At 39.8% G+C, this 23956-nt stretch overlaps 1 pseudogene; it reads right to left on the reverse strand.

Moving 5' to 3' along the window:
* Nucleotides 1-2241: 2241 nt before the first annotated feature.
* Nucleotides 2242-2340, reverse strand: LOC139180805 (U6 spliceosomal RNA; annotated as a pseudogene).
* Nucleotides 2341-23956: the final 21616 nt, after the last annotated feature.

A 23956-nucleotide genomic window follows, 5' to 3' on the forward strand; every position in this document is an offset into this window, starting at 1 on the left:
ACTTGTAGAATGTAGGGATGTAGGAACCCACTCCTTTGGGAAAAATAATTGATGAAGCTTCTTGAGAGCTATCTGTGGGCATTCAGTAATATCAAGTTTGCACACACTTTATGACCCAGCCATTATGCTCCCAGGAATGTAGCCTAATGAATTCTCACATAAACCCATAAGCAACATATATAAACATGCCCACCATGAACTTCTTACTTTGATAGAGATTCAGAGCAATCTGAGTGTCCATCACTGACTGGGAGAGTGGATAGATCAGGTCTGGTGAACACACACGGAGTTTTATGAAACTTTAGAAAGAATGGACAGGATGCTCACAGAGCCCTATGTTAGCATTTCACTGTTAAAGAAGTAAAATGAGATCTATAATTTACAATGATTTACATAAATTTTAAAAAGCAGGCACACAAGACAAAACCTAACTTGTAGGACTACATATAATCAAATGATACTAATACATAGGAAATAAATTCATATGTTTGCCAATGGTGAATGAAAAAAATGAAAGTTGATAATGGGGACAAATTAGGAAAGTAAAAGAAAGAGGAAGGAAGAAAAGAAAGAAGGTGGGAGGGGGTGGAAGGGAAGAAGGGAGTGAGGAAGAAAGAAAAAAAGAAAGGTAAGGAGGAAGGAAGAAAAGTCAAAGAAAGAAAATTGTTTTTTCTTTTGAAATAGTTTGAGAGCAACGGACTCAAGTAGAGGTAACCACATAAGGAAAAGCACACAGCCAGGGAAGCATAAGTCTGTAGAAACAAAGGCAAAGACCCAATTTGGATGAAACATCAGAGCATTTCAAGAGGAACAGGAGATAAGCCTGAAAGGGTAAGTTGGTAGGCTGAAGTTGGTCTGTTTTTATCTGTCTTTAAAAAATAAGATATACACTTTACTAATATATAATATTATATATGGATTGACCCTAGAACTCAGGCTCACAACTGAAGACATTTGGGATCCACATGAGAGCAAATTTTTAAAAAGAGCCAAATTCTGTCCTTCCTCCTAAAATCGATCCTCATTCTCTTCTGCCTCAGCGCAGCTCACTTCCACGGCACTTCCTGTGGTTCTGTGATGTCATTTCCTTTTGTAGCTATTAGTTCCCTGCCGTGCTCGTGGTTCACTCAACCCAGGCCTGTCTGGTAACAGATGTGATTTCCAGCTGTGTCTATGTACCAACCACAGTGGGTTCATTAATAACAATTATTAAGTACTTTATGATACAAATTGAGCCTGTAGCAATGAAGAAAACATCCAGCCACTTGTTTTATGGCCTCTAGACACAGCGAACTATAAATTCCCATTATCTCAACATTATCAGCACTGGCAAATGGATCTAAGCATGAGTCATAAATAAAACTACCAAACAGCTCAATCATTCTGAAAAGAACAGAGCATAAATTAACACTTGACGACATAATGTTATGTAGGAACTTAAATAGTAGCTCAAGCCTTCCTGTCGGCTAATTATGCAAATTATTATTTTTAAGACTTATATTGGTAGTCGCATGACTGGCTCACAATTAGAGTTCACTAAATATGCAGTCTGTACACTGCCCTCCCTTGACCTGAGAGCTTCCACTAATTACATATGAAGAACAGCAAAAATGAAGAGAGAAAAATTTCAACCGAGAGAATGTCTCTTAGGACTACAGGGAGTAGAAAAAAAATCCCATTTTCTCCAAATACTACTTTGCATAGGAAAAATCATTTAATTGGGAAAGATTGATAGAAGAGGAGCCACAAAAACTGTATGCAATATTGGTTCCTGGGTGGTAGCCCATATGGATTTTCAGTCAATTATAAAAATATTTATTAAGTTAGCACTCTGTTGGGTTATCGCTCAGTTATCCAAGCTGTCTTAAGTGATGAAGATGGAACAGAAAGATAATAAACACATGAAGGTGATTTTTGAAAGGAAGATAGCCAAAAAAAACTTGGTAGGAACCAGAGACATGCAAATGAAAACACAAGATAGTATTTTTCATATTTTAAGTTAATTCCCCATACTGGGGAGGAAGCAGTGAAATGGGAAATCTAATTGTTGGCTAAAAGGCATCTAAAGGGTTCAAACTTGGCAGGTCACTTGGTAATATCTACCGAGAGCCCTAAAAATGTCCGTTACTTTTTTTACATCAAGAGATAACTGACATACAACTTTACATTATTTTCAGGTACATGACATGGTGATTTGATGTTTGCATAAACTGGGAAACGATGACCATCTAGTTAACATACAAAAATATGGAACATTTCACAAATATACACGTTGTCTTGCACAAGGGCCAAGCTGATCTCTGTATTGTTTCAATGTGATAGATGCGCCCAAAGTGGGCCCTGGTGTCCATAACTTCTGACCACTACATCTTCGAGTTCTGGAAAATTTATCACGTACCAATTTCATGCCATTTATCAAAGGAAAAAATAGTAAATAAAAAGATTCATTAAGGGAGTGGGAGAATAGCTAAAGTCTGCAAGGAAATGGTTAAATAACTCATGGTTCACCCACAGGATGAACTACTGCTGTGTCTTCAAAAATTATTTTGTGAAGATTGTTTAATATGAAAATGTTCACGGAGCACTTGAAATAGGTTGTAAAATGGTATGTGTATTATAATTTTAATTATTAATCATATTAGGAAGTTTTTACACACAACTATACATGCACCCACACACAAGGCTAGAAGAAATACTCTGAAGTATAAAAAGGTTTTCCACATGATGGTATTATGAATATTTTATCATTTTAATAATTTTCTGTGTTTCTAAAACAAAAAAAGTTCAGCAGGAGAGAGCAGTTCACATTTTTTCCCAGGCCTTCTATAACCTGTATTCAATGGACCTGTCCAACCTTGTTCTTCACAAAACTTAACATAAAATTGGTCAAACTCACTTTCTCACTGTCCCCAAATGATGCTCTGCTTTCCAAACCAGCCTTCGTTCAAGTTCCATTTCACATGTGTGCTCGAGACAACAAAATTAGCTGAATAGCATTAAAACTTGAACCTTAATGAACAAAGTCTCTACTTGGAATCACATAGAAGCAGGAATACCTCCCCCGTCAAAAGTCATTACGACCGCCCCACCCAAAAAAAACACATCTTTTTCTTGCTTCTCTTAAGTAAAGCATTTCAAAAGGAGATCCAATCCACAGCCCCACCATTCAGAGCACACGTGCCTCCCGCAAAGCGCCCACAGGCTCCGGCGATGCCAGGTCCCCTCCTCATGCCCACAGACCTTTTCTCACCTCCCTCTAATGTCCTCTTCCCAAGATTCATCTGACCTCTTCATCTATGTCCTCTCTTTTCTCAACATCACACCTTTTCTCTGACCAGTCTCCAGGATGACTAAGGCAGAACTAGGAGGGGGTGAGCCTCCATTCCCACATCTGCAAAGAAGGTAAAATAATAAACCCTGTCCTACAATATTTTAAGATACAGGTTCAAATATTTCAAAACTGTAAAGCATTGTACATGTCGTGACTATCACCCTGCCTTTTTTTTCTCATTCATACAATAAGCATTACTGTTATGCAAACAGTACTCTGCCAGCACTCTAGAAGTTAGACTGAATTATTTCCTCTTTATGCCTGCCTGAACTGAATCCATCATTAATTCGATTTTTACCTCCAAAATATATCTCAAGTGACCCACGCACGGTTCTTTGTGTCCGTTAGCACCAATCTAACCCAAGCATCGGTGCTGTCTCATCTAGACTACTGAACTGATCCCTGACTTACCTTCCCATCCACTCTTACCTTCTCTACCCTATTACCCATACTGGAGCTAACTTTCTCTTAATCAGAAGTAATCAACTCCAAGAGTCAGAATGTCCAGTGGTTTCTTTAACAGACACAATCGGGCCAGTTATTTGGGCAGCGCACTCATCCTGAAGCCCACACATAATGGCATAAGAGTACAGATGAGGAGCTAGAACTCATGAAAGGAATACTTACTTGCCAGAGAACTCTGCAGCTCTGTGCAGTGGGAAGAGAGACATCTATGGAGAACTCCTCTGACACACACATGTGTGCTTCCTCCTTGAATGTGCGACGTACAGGAGACGCCTATCAAAACGATTCATTGAATGCATTGAAACTGACCAATTGCTTATTCAACTTAACAGGAGATATCTGGACACATTTGAATTGTTTTCCCCATGGATGACTGCACTGGTGAAGTTCATAAACCAAGCAGGCACTCTGTTTGAACTAAGAACCTCAATGACTTCTTACTGCATTTAGAATAAAATCTTACCATTGACCTCCAAGCCAGCACATGACATGGTCCCTTTATTTCTCTCCAGTCAATCTCTCCTTGACTTACTACGTTTTGTCCGTCGTGTCTGACTCTTTTGCCATCCCCTGGGATACAGTCTGCCAGTCTCCTCTGTCCATGGGAATTTCCACAAGGATACTGCAGTGGGTTGCCATTTCCTTCTCTGACTTATTATGTTTGCTAACTTGTTATTTCTTTACTGTTTCAGCTCTTTCCCGTGTTTGTGTGGTCCTGTTCTCCCTGCCCTATTCCCCACCCGAATAATTCCCACAAGGGTTCAACCCTGTTGAAGCACGTATGTCAGATTGATGCTAGGACGTGGCAGGAATGTACCTGCATACAGAGCCAAGGAGGTTCCTGAGACAACGCTCCGCTAAGGGCAGGAAGCCTCCAGCTACTGAAAGGAGCTCAACTGTCAGCACTATTCATTGAAATAAAAAGTGATTCTAGACTGGCACAGGCCTATCACTATGATTTGTTTCATTACAATCTCACTGACTGAGAGATCTGTGATTTAAAGATTGTTGTGTAAAATCAGTAATAGCTTTTTTCTCTTCCGAGAAATTGGTTCACTACACAAGGAAAAATGAGCTGAATCCCTACCCATTTAGTTAGTTGCTTGTTCAGTGCTCCTCCTCCTCCTTTGATGACTGAACTGTGATTTTGTTTGGGGTGTTGCTGCATGAAGCTACATGCTTGTTTCTGCATCCCCCCTGAGAGCTCACAGTGTCTGGGTGGCTAATGACACATACTCAGGATGTTCTTGTGGAAAAATTATGTTTTCTTGGGGAAAGGAATGAATGTACCTGACCAAGTCTTTCCCCCTTTCCCATACTTTCCTCCCTTAAATGTGGACATGATGTCTGAATCTCCAGCAGCCATCTGCTCACCATGAAATAACAAACACGAAGCAAAGGTCAAGAGATTCACAGAGATGCTGACGTCCCCAAGCTTCTGAACAACTCCAGCATGTATTTATTTCCAATTCTCCATGACCCTCCCCCATTTATTGAGAGAATCAAACATGTTCATAGAGTCTAAATAGCTGCTGTGTTTTTGTCTTCAGGAATGACTGCTGTGTATGTGACCCTGTGCTCCAGTAAAGCTAGAAAGCCCTCGAAGTTCTGAATCCTCATGGTGGTTTGTGGGGAAACAAAGGGGACGATCTCTTTTCTTACTTGTCTCAAATTCAGTTTAAAATGGCAACTGAGGCAGTTTCCTGAAACTTTCATTTCCAAATTGGCAACAATTACAATTGGCAGTGTAGAACTAAGACCAAGTTACTGAATTCTGGAAGTGGAGCATGGACAGAGCCCGTAAGAGAAAGAAGTCTTAGCCCACACGCATCACTCCTTGATGGATCAAGGGACTGCCTATAACCAGTAGTGATATCAATGTTCCAAATAACACAAACAATAGAATATCCATAACTGATACTTTTTAAACTCTTTATTCTGAAAGGAGAGGACATGTTTTATTTTTCAAGCATCCAGGGAACTGTCATATGGATTGGTTTCTGAGTCCTGGTGAGTAAGAGGGCTTTGAATAAACGTTGATTCTCCAATTTTCCTAAAACTCTAGAGTTGCTCTGTCCAACGTGGTAGCCACTAGACACTGGCAGCTATTTAAATTTAAGTGAGTGAAAATTACATAAGACTTTAATTAGAGTTCTTCAGACTTGCTTGCCACCTGTGGCTACAGATATAAAACTTTTCCATCATTGCAGAAAGTTCCACTGAACAGCAGTGCTCTAGAGACTGAGACACAGGCTGTATGGCTTGGATGCTCTTCAGCATGTACAACTGGTTTGATTACCACCAGAATGTAAGCTCTGCAGGGGAAGATATTTTTGTCAGAATTATGCACTGCTCTATCTCTAATGCCTAGATGATCATCTTCACACATCTGGTGGTCAATAAATAATTGGTTCTCAATTCAGTTAGGAATAGCACGAAGTATGTCTTATTCTCAAAATTGCTTGCACTTTTCTTGGCCTTGACCACTCAATCTGGCTAGAGCACTCATCTCATTTTCTTTCCAATATACTTCTATCTAAATTTTAGTCCAGTCTAAGTATTTCCATAATCTGGTTAAAATGGAAAGACTCACTCTTTCCGTCCTGTTGTAGGGAAAAGCCCAGTTCTTCCCCACCGTGTTTCTCTCCTGTGTGTCTCCTTGGCTGTGCACACAGAACCCTTCAACTCTGGATATTTCTGGTCAGAGGATGGGTAGAGGCTTATCCCCACCACAAGCAATTCCCTGTGACACCAGCTGGTTGTCCCATGGTTTAACTCAGTTTTGACACTGTCTACCTGGAAGCTGCATTGGGTCCCACAAATTAAGGGTTCAGCTCCACAAGACCACCCCCCTACACATACACACACACACACACACACACACACACACACACACTTTCTTTCTCTCATTTCAGATGCCTGTCACAAGCCCAGGCTGTCACCTGGGCTTCTGATCAGCCTGCTACAGAGCAGAGGTTCCAAGGACCCCTCTTTGGGTGTGACTAGTTTGCTAGAGTGGCTCACAGAACTCAGGGAAACACGTTTACCAGTTCATTAAGGGATATGATACAGGAGCCAGATGAGCAAGCAGATGAAGAGATGCGCAGGGTGAGGTCTGGGAGGGTCCCGACACAGGAAGTGTGTCCCTGTGGGGTTGGGGTGCATCACTCTCCCAGTGTGGATGAGGTGACCCCCTGGAAAGCCCCTCAACCCCGCACTTTGGAAATTTCATGGAGGCCTCATTGCTCCATTTCCAGTCCCTCTGCCCTCTCTGGAGGACGAGGGTTTGGGCTGAACATTTCAAGCTTCTAATGATGGTTTGGTCTACCTGATGATCAATGCCCCCTCCAGGAACCCACCTCAATTCAGTCACTCAGTCATGTCCAACTCTTTGTAACCCCACAAATCACAGCACGACAGGCCTCCCTATCCATCACCAACTCCCAGAGTTCACTCAAACTCATGTCCATCGAGTCGGTGATGCCATCCAGCCATTTAATCCTCTATCATCCCCTTCTCTTCCTGCCCCCAATCCCTCCCAGCATCAAGGTCTTTTCCAGTGAGTCAACTCTTCGCATGAGGTGGCCAAAGTACTGGAGTTTCAGCTTTAGTATCAGTCCTTCCAATGAACACCCAGGACTGATCTCCTTTAGGATGGACTAGTTGGACCTCCTTGCAGTCCAAGGGACTCTCAAGAGTCTTCTCCAACACCACAGTTCAAAAGCATCAATTCTTTGGTGCTCAGCTTTCTTCACTGTCCAACTCCCACATTCATACATGACCACTGGAAAAACCATAGCCTTGACTAGACGGACCTTTGTTGTAAGGAGATACCCCTCGTCCAAGGTAAGGAGCAGCGGCTGTGCTTTGCTGAAGCAGCCGTGAAGAGATACCCCACATCCAATGTAAGAGAAACCCAAGTAAGACAGTAGGTGTTGCAAGAGGGCATCAGAGGGCAGATACACTGAAACCATAATCACAGAAAACTAGCCAATCTGATCACATGGACCACAGCCTGTCTGACTCAATGAAACTAAGCCATGCCGTGTGGGGCCACCCAAGACGGATGGGTCATGGTGGAGAGGTCTGACAGAATGTGGTCCACTGGAGAAGGGAATGGCAAACCACTTCAGTATTCTTGCCTTGAGAACTCCATGAACAGCATGAAAAGGCAAAATGATAGGATCCTGAAAGAGGAACTCCCCAGGTCAGTAGGTGCCCAATATGCTACTGGAGATCAGTGGAGAAATAACTTCAGAAAGAATGAAAGGATGGAGCCAAAGCAAAAACAATACCCAGTTGTGGATGTGACTGGTGATAGAAGCAAGATCCGATGCTGTAAAGAGCAATATTGCAGGAACCCACCTAGAGTCACCTCATTAGAACAAAAGATGCTTCCCATACTTTTATTGCTTAAGAAATTACAAGGGTTTTCAGGAATTCTATGCTGGGAATCAGGGGCAGAGTCCAATAGAGGTATTTTCTGCTATGTCACCTTCATCCATTTATTAAAGTCTCAGCCTCATTCAGGAAAATATTCTGTCCAATTCAAATGCTCCTTTTAGAGTCCCTTGCATCTTTTCTCTCCAGTGTTCAGGTAGGACATTCACTCTAGCCTCCTCTCTCTCTCTTTCTTCTTCCTTCTTCTATTGCTGGTTCTCCTGTCCTCATCTGCTCCCTAGAGTGCAAACTTCAGGAAGCCCTTCTCTCACCTGCCTTGTTCAGGTGAGGAGGCAGAATCAGAGGAAGAGAGAAGAGATTCTGACTTACAGTGGGCAGAGGCATCTCCAGTTGTGGTCTTAGGTGTCAAGGAGATCTTATTGTATGAGGTTGTACCATTCTCTTGGGGCCTCACTGAGGCCCCCTTCATCTTGGAAGAGGTTCTTTAGCCTCTGCCAGAAAAACAACCACTAATGCCAAGGGGCTTCCCTGGTGGTGCAGATGATAAAGAACCTGCTGGCAATGCAAGAGACCTGGGTTCGATCCCTAGGTTAGGAAGATCCTCTGGAGAAGGGAATGGCAACCCACTCCAGTACTCTTGCCTGGAGAATTCCATGGACAGAGGAGCCTGGGGGGCTCCAGTCCATGGGGTTGTAAAGAGTCGGACACCACTGGGCAACTAACACTTTCACCTCAATGCCACTCTGATTTTCTTTCTTTTTTTTTGGCCACACCACTCACCACACAGGATCTCAGTTTCCCATGAGTTTCCCAGGAATCAAACTCAGGCCTCCTGCATTGGGAGCCTGGAGTCTTAAGCACTGGACTGCCAGGGAAGTCCTACTCTGGCTTTTCTTAACAGCTGCTTATTTATGCTTCCTATTTTCAATATTATTATTTCTTTTAAAATACTTCTTATACTTATTTTAAATTGTTTGTTCCACTCCACTAATTATCCTTCTAGAATAAGCACCATATTGTGCATCTTCCTTTTTAATCCTTAAGTAACTCAAGTGGTTGCTTGTTCTTGTGAGACCGTATGCATTTGACAGCGTCAGTTTCTTTGAATGTTCAGAACAAGATAGTGAGCTTGGATATATAATTTGGCATTGTTGACACATATGTGATATTTAAAACCGTGGAAATGGATGAGATCACCCAGGGAGAAAGCATGGAGATGAGCCAAGAGGATTATGATAGAGCTGAAAGGAATTCTAATATTTAAAGGTTAGGGAAAAGAAGAATCAGCAAAAAAATCCTGAGAACCTAGGGTAAAAGGAACACAGGGAGGCCATGGTGTCAAGAAGTCAGGAGAGTTTCAGAAAGGCGGGCGTGGGCTTTGGTGTCAAATTCTTGTCAGATCTGTTTTAAGTGAAGTGAGAAGTGAAAAGCCCGCCTTTGCAAACAAAAAGCAACAATTTCACTCAACACTTTGGACTTCATGAAGTCTACGGAGATTTTCTCGTTACTGTTTTTCTGTATCGCGAGCAGAAAAACGGATGTGAAATAGCAAAAATCTCTGCTTTCCACCGCAGAGTAAATTCACACCCACAGCCTCCTCAATCACCACCTGCCTCAGGAGGGACTGCCAGGCAGTGCATGGAAGAAGCTGACATCTGCCGTGGGCTTCTACACACAAAAGAGAATAAGAGCTTTGGCCCAGAGGTTAGTTAAGATATGGGTGCCTCTTGCCATGCTAACCCTCAGAAGCAGGGAGATTACCTACTCCCCAGAGATGAGTTAGATTCTCAGTTACCATCTCACAAGCAGTCAGACAGAAAGTGAGAACTGGATGAAACAGTCCCGGGGTTTCCACACTGTGTCCTGCCAGGTTTGGGGGTGGATACTCGACATCTTGATCCAAATGATAGATAGAAAGATAGATAGATTAGATGGATAGACGACAGATAGGGAGATAGGAAAATATATAGACAGGTCACATAAAGAAAAAGATTAGATAGAAAGATAGATAGATAAAGAGATACATGTATTTAACAAAATAGTGTGTGCATGCAAATATATTTTATGTCAGTTTTTAATGCACTGGAGACAAACTGTTGCATTAACTTGCATGATGACAGAAGGTGAATTTTTACAGACCTCAGTTGAAAGCATAGTCACCATCTTGAAAGATAAGCTGCTTAAAAACATACCGATCATGTGAACTACCTATCTTTGTGTTTCAGAGACTTGTTGATAGAGAATAGGTCAATGGGACAGAAATGCAAATATCATGCATAAATGCTGATTTCTAGTAATTAAAATAGCCTGGCTGTTATCATTGAACTTTGCATGTGTTGTTTAACATAGAAAATGGTATCTACTAACAAAATACCACTTTTTTTTTTTTCTTTTCCTCTGGAGTCCTTTCCTTCGTTTCCTCTTTTTTTCTTTTACATTTTTTACTGAAATGTAACAAACACACAGAAAATACCATGAATCTTAAGCTTCATGAAAGATCATAAAGAAAACACATGTAGTATTAGCAGTAGCCCCCCACCAGATGCCCTCTCGTGCCTGCTCTTCATCACTTTCTCCTCCCTAAAGATAAGTTCTACTCTGACACCATAAATTCATACTGCCTATTTTTAAACTTTATATAAATGAAATAACACCAAACGGACCCTTTCAGGACTAGATTCTTTTGATAACATTGTACTTATAAGAATTACATATTTTACTATGTACCACAGTAATTCATTCTCATAGACATCTAGAATTTTATTATACGAATGTACCAATTTTATCTGTTTTACTTTCAATGGACACTGAAAGTTTTGTCTGTTTTTTAATTATTACAAGGACAATTATGATTATTCATTACACATATTTTGTTACGAAAGAACTTGGTGGTTATAGGATGTACATACTTAACATGAGTGGACTCTGTGGACTGTGTTAGTCGCTCAGTCATGTCCGACTCTTTGTGACCCCATGGACTATAGCCCACCAGGCTTCCCTGTCCATGGAATTCTCCAGGCAAGAATACTGGAGTGGATTGCCATTCCCTTCTCCAGAGGAACTTCCCAATCCAGGGATCAAACCCTGGTCTCCTGCCTTGCAGGCAGATTCTTTACCATTTGAGCTACAGGGAAGTCTACTTAACATGAGTAGATAATGATAAATCATTTTTCAAAGTGGTTGTATGACTATCCAAAGCCATCTATAGATTTGATGCAATCCTTACCCAAATCACAAAGGCATTTTTCACAGAAATAAAAGAAACAACCCTAAAATTCATATGGAACCACAAAAGACTCTGACTAGCCAAAGTAACATTAAAAAAAAAAAAAGAACAAACCTAGAGGCTTTATACTTCTTTATTTCAGAATTTATTATAAAGTTATAATAATAAAAACATGTTATTGTTATAAAAACAGACATAGTAACCAATGAAACAGACTTAAAGCCCAGAAATAAACACATACATATTCAGTCAACTAACCAAAAAGTCAAGAATATTCAATGGAGAAAGGACAGTCTCTTCAGTGAATGGTGCTAGAAAAAACTGGATATTCATAGGCAAAAGAATGAAATTGGATTTCTGTCTTACAATCATCATAAAAATTAACCCGAAAAGGATTCAAGACTAAATGTAAGACCTGAAATCATAAAACTCTTAGAAGAAAATATCAGCCTTTGATGCTGTTCTTCACAAAAATGTTTTTGGCTGTGATGCCACAACCACAAAATACAAAAGCAAAAATAAACAAGTGGGACTACAACAAACTAAAAGACTTCTGCAGAGCGGAAGAAGCGACCAGCAAAGTCAATAGGCAACCTACAGAACGAGAGAATACATCAGCAAGCCATATCTCTGATAAAGGGTTAATATAATGATTTTTTAAATGGGCAGAAAACCTGAATAGATATTTTTTCAAATAAGACATACCCATACCCAAAGGTACCTGAAAAGATGCTTAACATCACTAAACATCAGGGAAATGCAAATCAAAATCACAGTAAGGTATCATCTCGCACCTGCCATTACAGCTATTATCAGAAAGTGAGAGATAATAAATGTTCCTGGGGATGTAGAGAAATGAGAACCCTTGAGCACTGTTGGTGGGAAAGTAAACTGGTGCAGAGTTGAGTTCCGTCACCAAGTCGTGTCCAGCTCTTTGCAGCCCCATGGACTGCAGCACTCCAGGCCTCCCTGTCCCTCACCATCTCCCAGAATTTGCCCAAGGTCATGTCTAATGCATCGGTACAGCCACTATGGAAAATTGGTGCAGCTACTATAGCAAACAGTAAGGAGGTTCCTCAAAAAATTAAAATATGATGATTTTTACTGTATGATATTGAAGAGTTATCTGCACCCCCTCCATGTTAAGTACAGCATTATTCACAGTAGCCAAATTATGGAAACAACCTAAGTTGTTCTATGGGTATCTATATTTCAAACGATCATTAAGTAAATTATAACATTCTAAGGCAGAATTTCCAGAGCTGCCATTACATGCGGGAGAATTAGGGACCTGTGACAAGATGTTAAAAAGGTCTTTCCTTGTGGCTAAAGGCTCAAAGCCTAGGGTAAAAGTAATAGAGGCCCATACATTCTGAAGAGGTGCCATACACCTATAGCACAACTTACTAAAAAGTGGCCAAACTGGCCTCATGACCATCACTTTCAAAAGCCTATATAACATAATGCTAGTGATTCATTGAAGGAAAAATTCTCTGAAGGAAACTCACAGGAGTAGAGAAAGTTACCTCATTTCCCTTTTCTCCCTATAGCTAAAAATTATTGATACAGCAATTAATGAGTACTCACCATGTATTAAAACTGCACTAAGTTCTATAAAAGATTTATCTCATTTAATTATCACAGTATTACTAAGAGGTGAACACTTGTACCTGCCTGGCCCTGAGAGTGAGCACCTCTGTAAATTTCATGCCCTGGGTGCCTCTCTGCTTCACCCTGGTCCTGCCCTCACTAGAGGGAAATAAATACTAAAATAAAAACAAAATCCCACACTCCCCAATCTCTCAGACTGCGTCCAACTTGGGTTTTAACCATTGGATCCACTTGAGTGGTCCGAAAAGGTGCGAGTGAACAGAGGCCCCTTTCCTTTGCTGTTTATGCCAGCAGGTAACATCCTGAACATCTGAGAATCAAGATGCAGTGGTGACAGCCCGGCCTGGCATCCCAGTGCCCAGGCCCCAGCTCCACGGGTGTCAAGAGACATTTGTGACAAAGACAGTGGCTTTCTGATCCCTGGATTGCAGCTCTTGTGATGTGCTCTTGAGAACAACAACTTCAACCCTTGACTCCATTTTGCAGCAATTCCAATTATTTTGAAGCACCTAATTTTGCATATTAAGTCCCTTTCTGTTTAAGAGATCCAGAGTGGTTTGTGCTTCATTCACTGAACCCTGACAGCAACAATGGATACAGAATAACGCTGGTATTTGATTCCATTTTTTTTTTTTTTTTTTTGCTTTGCCTTAATAGACACATCAAATGCATTATCTAGATAGAGTCAAGCTTTTCCCATCTGGAACTCACTCTGTTATCATGAGTCAAAATAGCCATGGAGAGCAGGGTCAGCTGGTACTCCCATCCAGGCAGCAAGAGCTGGAATGTTCTTAGCTCTGCATTAAAGGCAACTCTGGGGAAAGACACCATTCTATTGAGCTAAGTCAGATCACCCTGAAAACTGTTCACTCTGCCCTCGTGACCAGTGCCACACACACTTTCCCAGATTACTGATCTTCGGGTTTCCTTTGTTTAAAAAAAATGAAAAGAAAATTAATAAACAGAAGCCTCAATTAAATAGAGCTGGAAAATCAGAAAGAGGAGCTCTCATGCCCTTTGAGAATAGCAAAGCCCAAGAGGAAGAAGCAAGACTCTTATTTCCTGGCAAGGACTCGGCCAATGAAAAGCCATGGACTCCTGGTTCACTCCAACCTTCCCAGCTTCCTTGTCCCCTCTATGAAAGGGTTCTCCTTCTTGGCCACATGGAGATAAGCACATGGCTCACCATGGCTGCAGACCCAGAATTGCTATTCTTCACCGATCTTGAATAAACCCACCTTTGTTGAAAAAAATACCTGGCAGTCGATCTGCTTCAGGTCAACACCTTCTTGGCCGTATCTCTAGCCCTTCCAGGGTCACCTCTCAAGTCTCCCTACTGAGCACCTTACCCTGAACTTGACCTTGATTGTCCCCTTGAACTCTGCCTCCAGGCACTCATAAATCTTTGTTCAGTCTCTGCTTCCATCACAGCCACCCTGTGCATCCCAGTCTTTATCCTGTCAACCTGCATTTTGGGGCACTAATATTCCCATTCCTGTTTTTGATTCGGGAAGGAAAATCACCAGAAATCTACAGTAAATAACAAAGCAGTGATTTTTTGGCAGGACTCTAGCCTTCTCTCAGCGGGATATTTTTTTGCCTGCAAGGCAGCTTAATCATAACTTTAATGATGTCTCCCCACTGCTTAATATGGTGCTGCCCTCCTCTCTAGAGCCAGGCATAGTGTGGACACAGGGCACCTGGGGCTTCTACATGTTTGAGTTGTCAGATTCAGTTCTTGGAAAGCTGTTAATTTCCTCTGAGGTAATTTGACTGTGATTAAGTTAAGCTGCCACCAGGTGGACATTGGAGCCTTCGTTAAGCCGTTTTAATCTCAGTAGCCAGACTCCCTATAGGCATAATAAAATGAAGAGAAAATGTAGTTTGATTTCCACTTAATTGAGTTTAAAAAAATAAACAAAAAGAAAAAATAGCAGTTTAGCATACTACTTAGACAGAATTAAAATGGAGTAGTATAAAATGTATCTCACTCATGTGTTTAACCAATATTTATTGAGTACCTACAATGTGAAAAAGATGGCTTTAGAATAAGGGATGGGGCAGAGAACAATAAACTAAGCACCTGACTTCATAGAGCTTGTGTCATGGGGGAAAAACACAACAAACAAATAAAAATACACATTTCCCTTATATAACATTATAAATTATGATCTATGATAGCATAGTATATATATAATGATATGATAGAATGATATAATATATGCCCCCATGCATACTAGCTTACAAAGACAGATAAAATCACAATTAGTGATTTTACTAACTCTCATGCCCCACCAATCTGTCCACGAAAGACCTTATCACACTGTTGAATTTCTCTTGTCCCCAACGCTGCAATATTTCTGGAATTTTTTAGTATATGTGTCAACTATACCAATGCATCGTCTGGGCAGTAATTTCAGTCAACTACCACGAGGTTCACACCAGCCACAGTGAATGTACTCATCACCCACCAGGAGCCATCGCCCCTGCTTTCATCTTCTCCTACTTACTGGTCAAATAGGCATTTATTAAATACCCACTTTGATCCAGCAGGAAATAAGACAGCTATGCCTCTGTCCTCAGAGAGCTTATAACCCTGTGGTGGAGAAAGACAAGGACAAGAAACAGAACTATGAACGAGTGTGACTAGAAGTACAGGATACCATGAGTTCATCTAAAAGGGGAAGTTACAAAAGGACAGATGCTCGGAGAACTGGCTTCTGAACACAGTCACACGTGGACTGAGACGCAGAAGATAAGCAGGAGTGACTAGGGGAACAGAGGAGAACTGGCTTCTGAACACAGTCACGTGTGGACTGAGACGCAGAAGATAAGCAGGAGTGACTAGGGGAACAGAGTGTGGGAGGATGCTCTCCACAGAGGGGATGGCACACCCAGCGATTCTGAGATGTGACTCAGGTCAGGCCGAGCGTCTCCTGCCCAGCACATCTCTCCATGTCCTAGGACACTCCGGACACCAACAATGAGCTGAGAAGAAATAACAGCAACTGGATACAACCTCCCACCTAAGACAACTAAAAATCAAGACAGATAATAAAATAATGATCCTGAAAACATTAGACACTAGGCATCAAGGGACAGTGTTGAGTGGCTAGAAATAAACAGACTTAACCCTATCATTTCCCGCTCTACCTCCTGGAGAGAGTTCAGCAGAAAGAACCCAGCAGAGCCCAGCACCTCAACAAGTTAAGGAAATAGTTAGATAAGAGACAAAAAGAACAGAAAAAAAAAATGGAAGAAATAAGGACTGTATATTATCCAAAACTACAATCCCACTGCTCTAAGAATCTCAACAAATCTTAAGTTCAAGAAATGTGAGGGAAACTACACCATGACGAATTTCTTAAAACTGATGATAAATAGAAAACCCAGAAGTTACATACAAAAGAACATATGTCAAAAGGATGACAGCAGATTATTCATTAAAAGCAGTACACGCCAGAACTACTTTAAAGTACTGAAAGGAAAAAGACTTTGATACTACACTTTTTTTAACCCAGTGGAAATATCTTTCAAAAATGAGTGTGAAATAAAAACTATTTCAGACATTAAAAGTCTGAAAGAATTAATTACCAGAAGACCTGCTCTACAAGAAAAGTTAAAGAAACTATTTCAAGTTAAAAAAAAAAAACAGAGAATAGTCCCAATCTATACAGAAAGCACCAGAAATGGAAACTATATAGGACTGTGTGAAGATAATTTTCCTATTATTTAAATACCTTTAAGAAATAATATACAGTTAATGCAAAAATGACAATATATTATGAGTTTTATTAATACAGCATACATAGAATAAAAATATGTTAAAAATAACACAAAGGGCAAGAAAAGAAAAGTGAAATATACTGTTGTAAAATTCTTGTTATGCATATAATATGCTATCACTGAAAAGTGGATTGTGACAAGTGAAAGCTTCATATTATAATACAATTGAACACAACAAAGATATATAGATAATAAGTTACAGAGGTATAAAATGACATTATAATAAATATGCAATTTAAAGGAATGCAGAAAAATATGAAAAGAGAAAATAAATCACTGATAGGACAAATAGAAAACAAATAGTAAGATAGTAGATTTAACCCCAGCCATATCAATAATTAAATTAAAGGTAAGTGGTCTAAACACATGAATTAAAAGATAGGGATCTCAGATTGAATAAAAATAAATTAAACAAGAAATAACATATTATTCAGTCTCCAAAATCTCTCTTAAGTATGAGACAAAAGCAGATGAAAATTAAAAGGGTAGGAAAAGATAGAACACTAATCAAAAGAAAGTTGGAATGACAATATTAACATAAGACAAAGTATATTTCAAAGGAAACAGTATTATCAGAAATAAAGAGCTCATTCATAAAGTTAAGTGGATTAATTTATTGAGAGGATATAAAAATACTAATAATTTGTGCACCTAAAAATTTTTCAAAAAATATTTAGAAAAAAAGCAGAGAGAACAGAAGGATGTATAGACAAATTCACAATAAGAGGCATCAATGCTGCCCTTTCAAAAACTGATAGAACAACTAGACCAAAAATAAGTAAGGATATATTAAGGATACATCAACCAATTTTATCTAATTGACATTTACAGAACACTCCACCTAACAATAGCAGAATACATATTCTTTCCAAATGTATACAGAACACAAACCAAGGCATATCATATTCTGGGCCAATATATTAAAATTTTTAAAATATTCACATCATACAAAGCAAGTTTTCTGACCAGAGCGAAAGTAAATTAGAAATGAACTGCAGAAAAATATGTGGAAAAATCCCCAAATATTTGGAAACTGGTGACACATTGCTAAGTAGTACATTAAACAGGGCAAGAGTCAACAGCAAAACTAGAAAGCATTTTGGACTAAAAGTATTATATATAGTATATTATTTAGATAATATATAACACACAAACATACATTATAATATGTCAAAATTTGTGAGATACAGTTAGTACAAGAGTAGGAGGGAAATCTATAGCCCTAAATATCCATCTCAAAAACAATCTCAAATCAACGACTTCAGCTTCCACCTTAAGAAAATGAAAAACAAATAACCCCCAAGTAAACAGAAGAAAGGAAATGATAAAGATCAGAATGAAATCAGTGAAATAGAAAATAGAAAAGCAATATAGAAAATCTGTGACAACAAAAGTTTATTCATGGAAAAGATCAGTGAGATTCCATGTATATTAAAGTGATTATAGGGCAAAACTATGAACAACTTTATGTAAATAAATTCAACAATCTACATGAAATGGAATAATTCCTTTAAAGACACAAGCCATCAGACTTCACTCAAGGAAAAAAAAAAAAAGATAACCAGAATAGCCCTAAATCTATTAAGAGATTGAATGTATAGCTATAAACCTTTCTATAAATCTTCCTACTAAATACTCAGACAACTTCACTGAAGAATTTTATCAAATATTTAAGGAATAAATAAAGATTAACTTTGACACTCTATTCCTAGTTATATATCCAAAAGATAGAAAAGCATGTGTCCATGCCAAGATTTGCATGTGAGTCTTTAAACCAACTTTTCAATAGTCAAAATCAACACACAACCCACATAGAGATAAACAGGTAAGTGGGTTAACAAATTGTAGTATATTCATACAATGGAAAATTACTCAGCCGTAAAAAGGAAAGTGCTTTTGATATTTTGATACATGCAACAACATGAATGAATCTCAGAATAATTATGCTAAATACAAAAGACCAGGAAAAATGTACTCATCTATTTCTAGAAATATCTAGAAAAGGCAAACTCATCTGTAATTACAGAAAGCAGATTAGTGGTTGCCTGAGGATATGGAGGTCTATGAGATTCTTAAGGGAAAGATTAAAATGGGACATAAGGAAAGTTTTGAAGTGATGGATATGTTCATTATCTTCATAACAGTGATCTTTTATCTTCACCTTTGCTCAGTCATGTCTGACTCTTTATGACCCTTTGGACTGTAGCCGGCCAGGATCCTCTGTCCATGGGACTTCCCAGACAAGAATACTGCAGTGGGTTGCCATTTCCTCCTCCAGGGGATCTTCCCGACCCAGGGATCAAACCTGTGTCTCTTACACCCTCATACATAAAATTGGACACAACTGAGCATTATATATAATATGTAAAATATTTTCGAATTGAAATGGATAGCTTATTATATATGAATTTTATCTCAATAAATCTGTTTTTTTAAAAAATCAGTGTTGCAAAATTGTTTTTGTGTGTGAGGTAAGAGAGCCCCAATGCCATACTTGAGTAGACTTGGCCGGAGTGACAGCAAGGCCATGCCCTGGCGCTTCAAAGTCGTGAGAAACTACCAATGGGGGAGTCTTTTCCAGTTTTACTTCTGTACACTCACTTCTCTTCAGAGGACACAGAGCAGGAACCTGGGGCATTTAGGGGTGGGGTGCTACCTGCTCTGTGCTCCAACACATCCATGCAGCAGACCCTGCGCTGTGCTCAGAATCACTCCCCTTTAAGACTCTGAGACTCTCTGTTGAATACAGTTCAAGATTGTAGGCCAGGCTCCTCTTCCCTAGGGATGAGCACCCTCCTGGAAATCCCAATCATTTCACATTCCAAGTTACATCTTGTAGATTCTTTACTAGGTTGCCAAACCATTTTTTTTTTTTTTTTTTGGCCATGCTCCACAGAACGTGGGGTCTTAGTTACCTAACCAGGGATCAAGCCTGTGCTCCCTGCATTGGCAGTGTAGAGTCTTAACCACTGGACTGGCAGGGAAATCTCAGGTTGCCAAACACTGAAGGACTTGTCTGAACTCTGCCCATGACTTCTATCTTCCACCTTTAAAGGGAAAGGCAATTAAAGCAACACTTCTAAAAAACAGAAATAATTACCCACTTAATTTATCAATCATTGCTTAATCTATGCTTGGTTTTCCCTGCAGGCTTGAGTTGAATAATTTCTTCACTTAGCTAAATCTGTAGACCTCAGTTAAAAACCCCTCTGTGCACAGATGCACAGTTCTGAGTTTTCAGCATTTTCATCAGTTTTCTCTCCGCAGTTTTTCTTCTTTAGAGACTCTAATTCTCCTGACAAGGGTATATAATTTAAAAAGCTGGGACCCAGCTTGTGGAAGGCTGGGATGGAATCCTGGCAAACAATGAGGCGCTCCTTTGGGTGTGAAAGGGAGACAGCAGCAGGACAGGCCACATTCACTCCCATAGGAAATCTCATCTCGCCTCAAGAATTCCAAGATATACATAGCAAGCAGACAACAGGGGTCCACTGCTCTAGTTAACCACTTGCTAAGTCTCTATTTTCAACTAAGCAGGGAAGACAACACAGATTCTTAACCATATGCTATGATCCTTTCTTATAACTACTAAGTCTACCATGAGTCTATTTATTACAAAATTCTGATTACATTCAGATACCAAAAGCATCAAGCACATGCCAACAAATAACCTTAACCTCAGAGACAATTGAATGTGCTACTCATTACAGAAAACGTCTCAGATCCACTGAAAAATTCTGTTTTAATCTGTCTTCATCTTTCACTCTTTTTCATATTTTTTTCACCCAGAGATCTCTCGGGCTTTCATCTCTAATATAAATTTTCTGTGCCTTGCAATAGTCTGAAGAAACCATCTGTAAAAAACATTTCAGTGACTCCTGTCATCCCCAGCCATCTGATTTTCCTACTTTCCTTGGGTGTTTTCATCTTCCCTGGGCAAACACACAGACTCACAGTCCTACAGTAATTCATCTTTTCTTCTCTCCTACACTTTCACAACACTTCCAGAAGCCAGACCAGTCCTGCAGCAGAGAATCACCTAAGTTCACATCACAACCAAAACTTCAAATGGGTAAAAGACAAGCATAACATGATATAATACCATCACAAGCCCTTCTTACGCATGTTTCTTTGGAGCGAGAGAAAGCCAGTCCCTTCTGCCCAACAGTCCACCCCACCATGCCCCACAGTTCCGATCAGATAAGGGAAATCTCAGTATATTGCCTAAGCTTACCTTTTAAACAAAAGTGTGTCTCCTTGCCAGTGTTTATGATTCAGCTTCTTTTGAAAAGTTATGTCCCTGTTCTGTTATAAATTCAAGCTTATATGAATTTTAAAACATATTTAAGCTGAACATGAACATATTCTGAAACAAACACAGCCTAAGGAGGTGAGAGAACCTCAGAATCTTTGTATATGAAATCTCAAAATTAACGCAGTGGTAATGGTTTATCGGAATATGAACCTGCAAGCTGATCATGCCTCAGCGTCCTGCATTGTGGACTAGCACTGTGAGGACTCGGTAAGGACTTTTTCTAGTACTGTAAGGACTCTGGTCCCAAGATGCTGGCCTTAGAATCTTGGCATTCAAGAAAACTCCGTGACAATATGAATATTGAAAATTTAATAGAATTTCCCTATCAGAACCTGTTGCATTTCTACACACTAATAATGAACTGAGAGAAAGAGAAATTAAGGAAACAAACCCATTTACAATTGCATCAAAAAGAATAAAATACTTAGGAAGAAACCTAATTAAGGAGGTAAAAGATCAGTATTCAAAAAAGCTTAAGATATGAATGAAAGAAATTGATGACGACACAAATAGATGGAAATACATACCATGCTCATGAATTAGAAGACCGTATATTGTTAAAAATGACCATACTACACAAGGCAACCTATAGATGTGACGCAAGCCCTATCAAAGTGGGTGCATGCATGCTCCATTGCTCAGTCAAGCCCAACTCTTTGACCCCATGGATTGGCTGAAACAATATGATACTGGCACAAAAACTGACATTTGGATCAACAGGACAGAACAGAGAGATCAGAAATAAGTCTACATGCTTATGGTCAATTTACCTACAACAAAGGAGGAATATACAACAAAGAAAAGACAGTTCTTTCAATAAGCAGTGCTGGGAAAGCTAGCCAGCTACATGTAAAAGAATGAAATTAGAACATTTTCTCACATATACAAAAATTAACTCAATGGATTAAAGACCTAAATGTAAGACTGAAAACTATAAAACTAATAGAAGGAAACATAAGCAGAACACTCTTTGACATAACTCATAGCAATATTTTTTTGCATCTGTCTTCTAAAGCAAAGGATAACAAAAGCAAAAATAAACAAATGGGACCTAATTCAACTTCAAAGTTTTTGCACAGAAAAGAAAAACATCCAGAAAATGACAGTACTATTTACAGATGAGGAAACTGAGGCACAGAGAATGAAAGAGCTTTTCCATGGGCATATAGACAGGAAATGGAAGGGCTGGGATTGAAAATATGTGAAACATGCTTTCACACTTAACCTCAAAACTGTCCAATGTGATGCCCAAATTTTTAATAATACAAACTAGAATCAAAAATAAAAGGAAGGAAGGAAAGAAAGGGTAGAGGTAAAAAAGAAGTCTAAGTAGGAGGGGAAAGATTTCCAGATTAGGAATAATTTGTAAGACAAGGAATAGAAATCAGAAATCAAATATGAAGCCAGAGAAAAACATGATCTGAAAGGATACATTCCTCCCAACATTCAGTGAAGCACTGTTTACAATAGCCAAGACAAGGAAGCAACCTCAGTGTCCATCAGCAGAGGAGTGGATAAAGATGTGGTGCATTTATACAAAGGAATATTACTCAGCCATCAAAAAGAATGAAATAGCACTATTTGCAGCAACATGGATTGTCATATCAGAGACTGTCATACGGAGTGAAGCAAGTCACACAGAGAAGGAGAAATATTGTGTGACATCCCTTATAGGTGGACTCTAAAAAGATGTAATACAAATGAACTTACAAAACAGAGACTCACAGACATAGAGAGTGAATTTAGGGTTGCCGGGGGAAGGGACAGTTAGGGAGTTTGGGATGGAAAGGTGCACACTGCTATATGTAACATAGATAACCAACAAGGACCTATTGTATAGCACAGGGATCTCTGCTCAAGGTCATGTGGCAGCCTGGATGGGAGGAAGTTTAAGGGAGAATGGATACATGTACATGTGTGGCTAAGTCCCTTTGCTGTCCACCTGAAACTGTCACAACACTGTTCATTGGCTTTATCCCAATACAAAATAAAAATGTAAACAAAGAAATCAGATATGAGGGAGCAAGATCACCCAGGGATAAAAAAAACCATGCACAGAGACACAGAGATAAGAATAGGTAGGCACATTCCACAGACAGAAAAGAACCACCACGGTAGTGACTTGGGATGAATTTTGACCTTGTGGATCAAGCTGAAGAATTCACACTTCATCTTTTTTTGTCCTCTCTAATCCCTCCACCGGCAGAAGGCAATGGCACCCCACTCCAGTACTCTTGCCTGGAAAATCCCATTGCGGAGGAGCCTGGTAGGCTGCAGTCCATGGGGTCGCTGAGAGTCGGACACGACTGAGCGACTTCACTTTCACTTGTCACTTTCATGCATTGGAGAAGGAAATGGCAGCCCACTCCAGTGTTCTTGCCTGGGGAATCCCAGGGAAGGGGGAGCCTGGTGGGCTGCCATCTATGGGGTCGCACAGAGTCGGACACAACTGAAGTGACTTAGCAGCTTAGCAGCAATCCCTCCACCATGCCCCAGAAACATACACAACTAATTTCCCATAAAAGCTATTCAACCATGTTCACAGTTCATTGGAAATTAGAAGAATGCAAATTATCCATAAACACTGCCCTGTATGTCAAAGGCAGCAGATTCCAACAGAGAACAGATACTAGCTCACAGCTCTCTCCTTTCACTTTAGCAAAAAAGCTGGATTATGTCTCCCATTTATTGGCAAACTGATACAGCTTAAATCTCTCCTCTCTCTTCTGAACATCTTGGAGCCTGTGTCTTTGTTGACATTTACCCTGGAAATGACAGCCAACAGCCCTGGCTGTCATGTCATCACTGGGCCTAGAGTAAG

This window comes from Bos indicus, chromosome 29, assembly GCF_029378745.1.
Source record: "Bos indicus isolate NIAB-ARS_2022 breed Sahiwal x Tharparkar chromosome 29, NIAB-ARS_B.indTharparkar_mat_pri_1.0, whole genome shotgun sequence".
NCBI lineage: Eukaryota > Metazoa > Chordata > Mammalia > Artiodactyla > Bovidae > Bos > Bos indicus.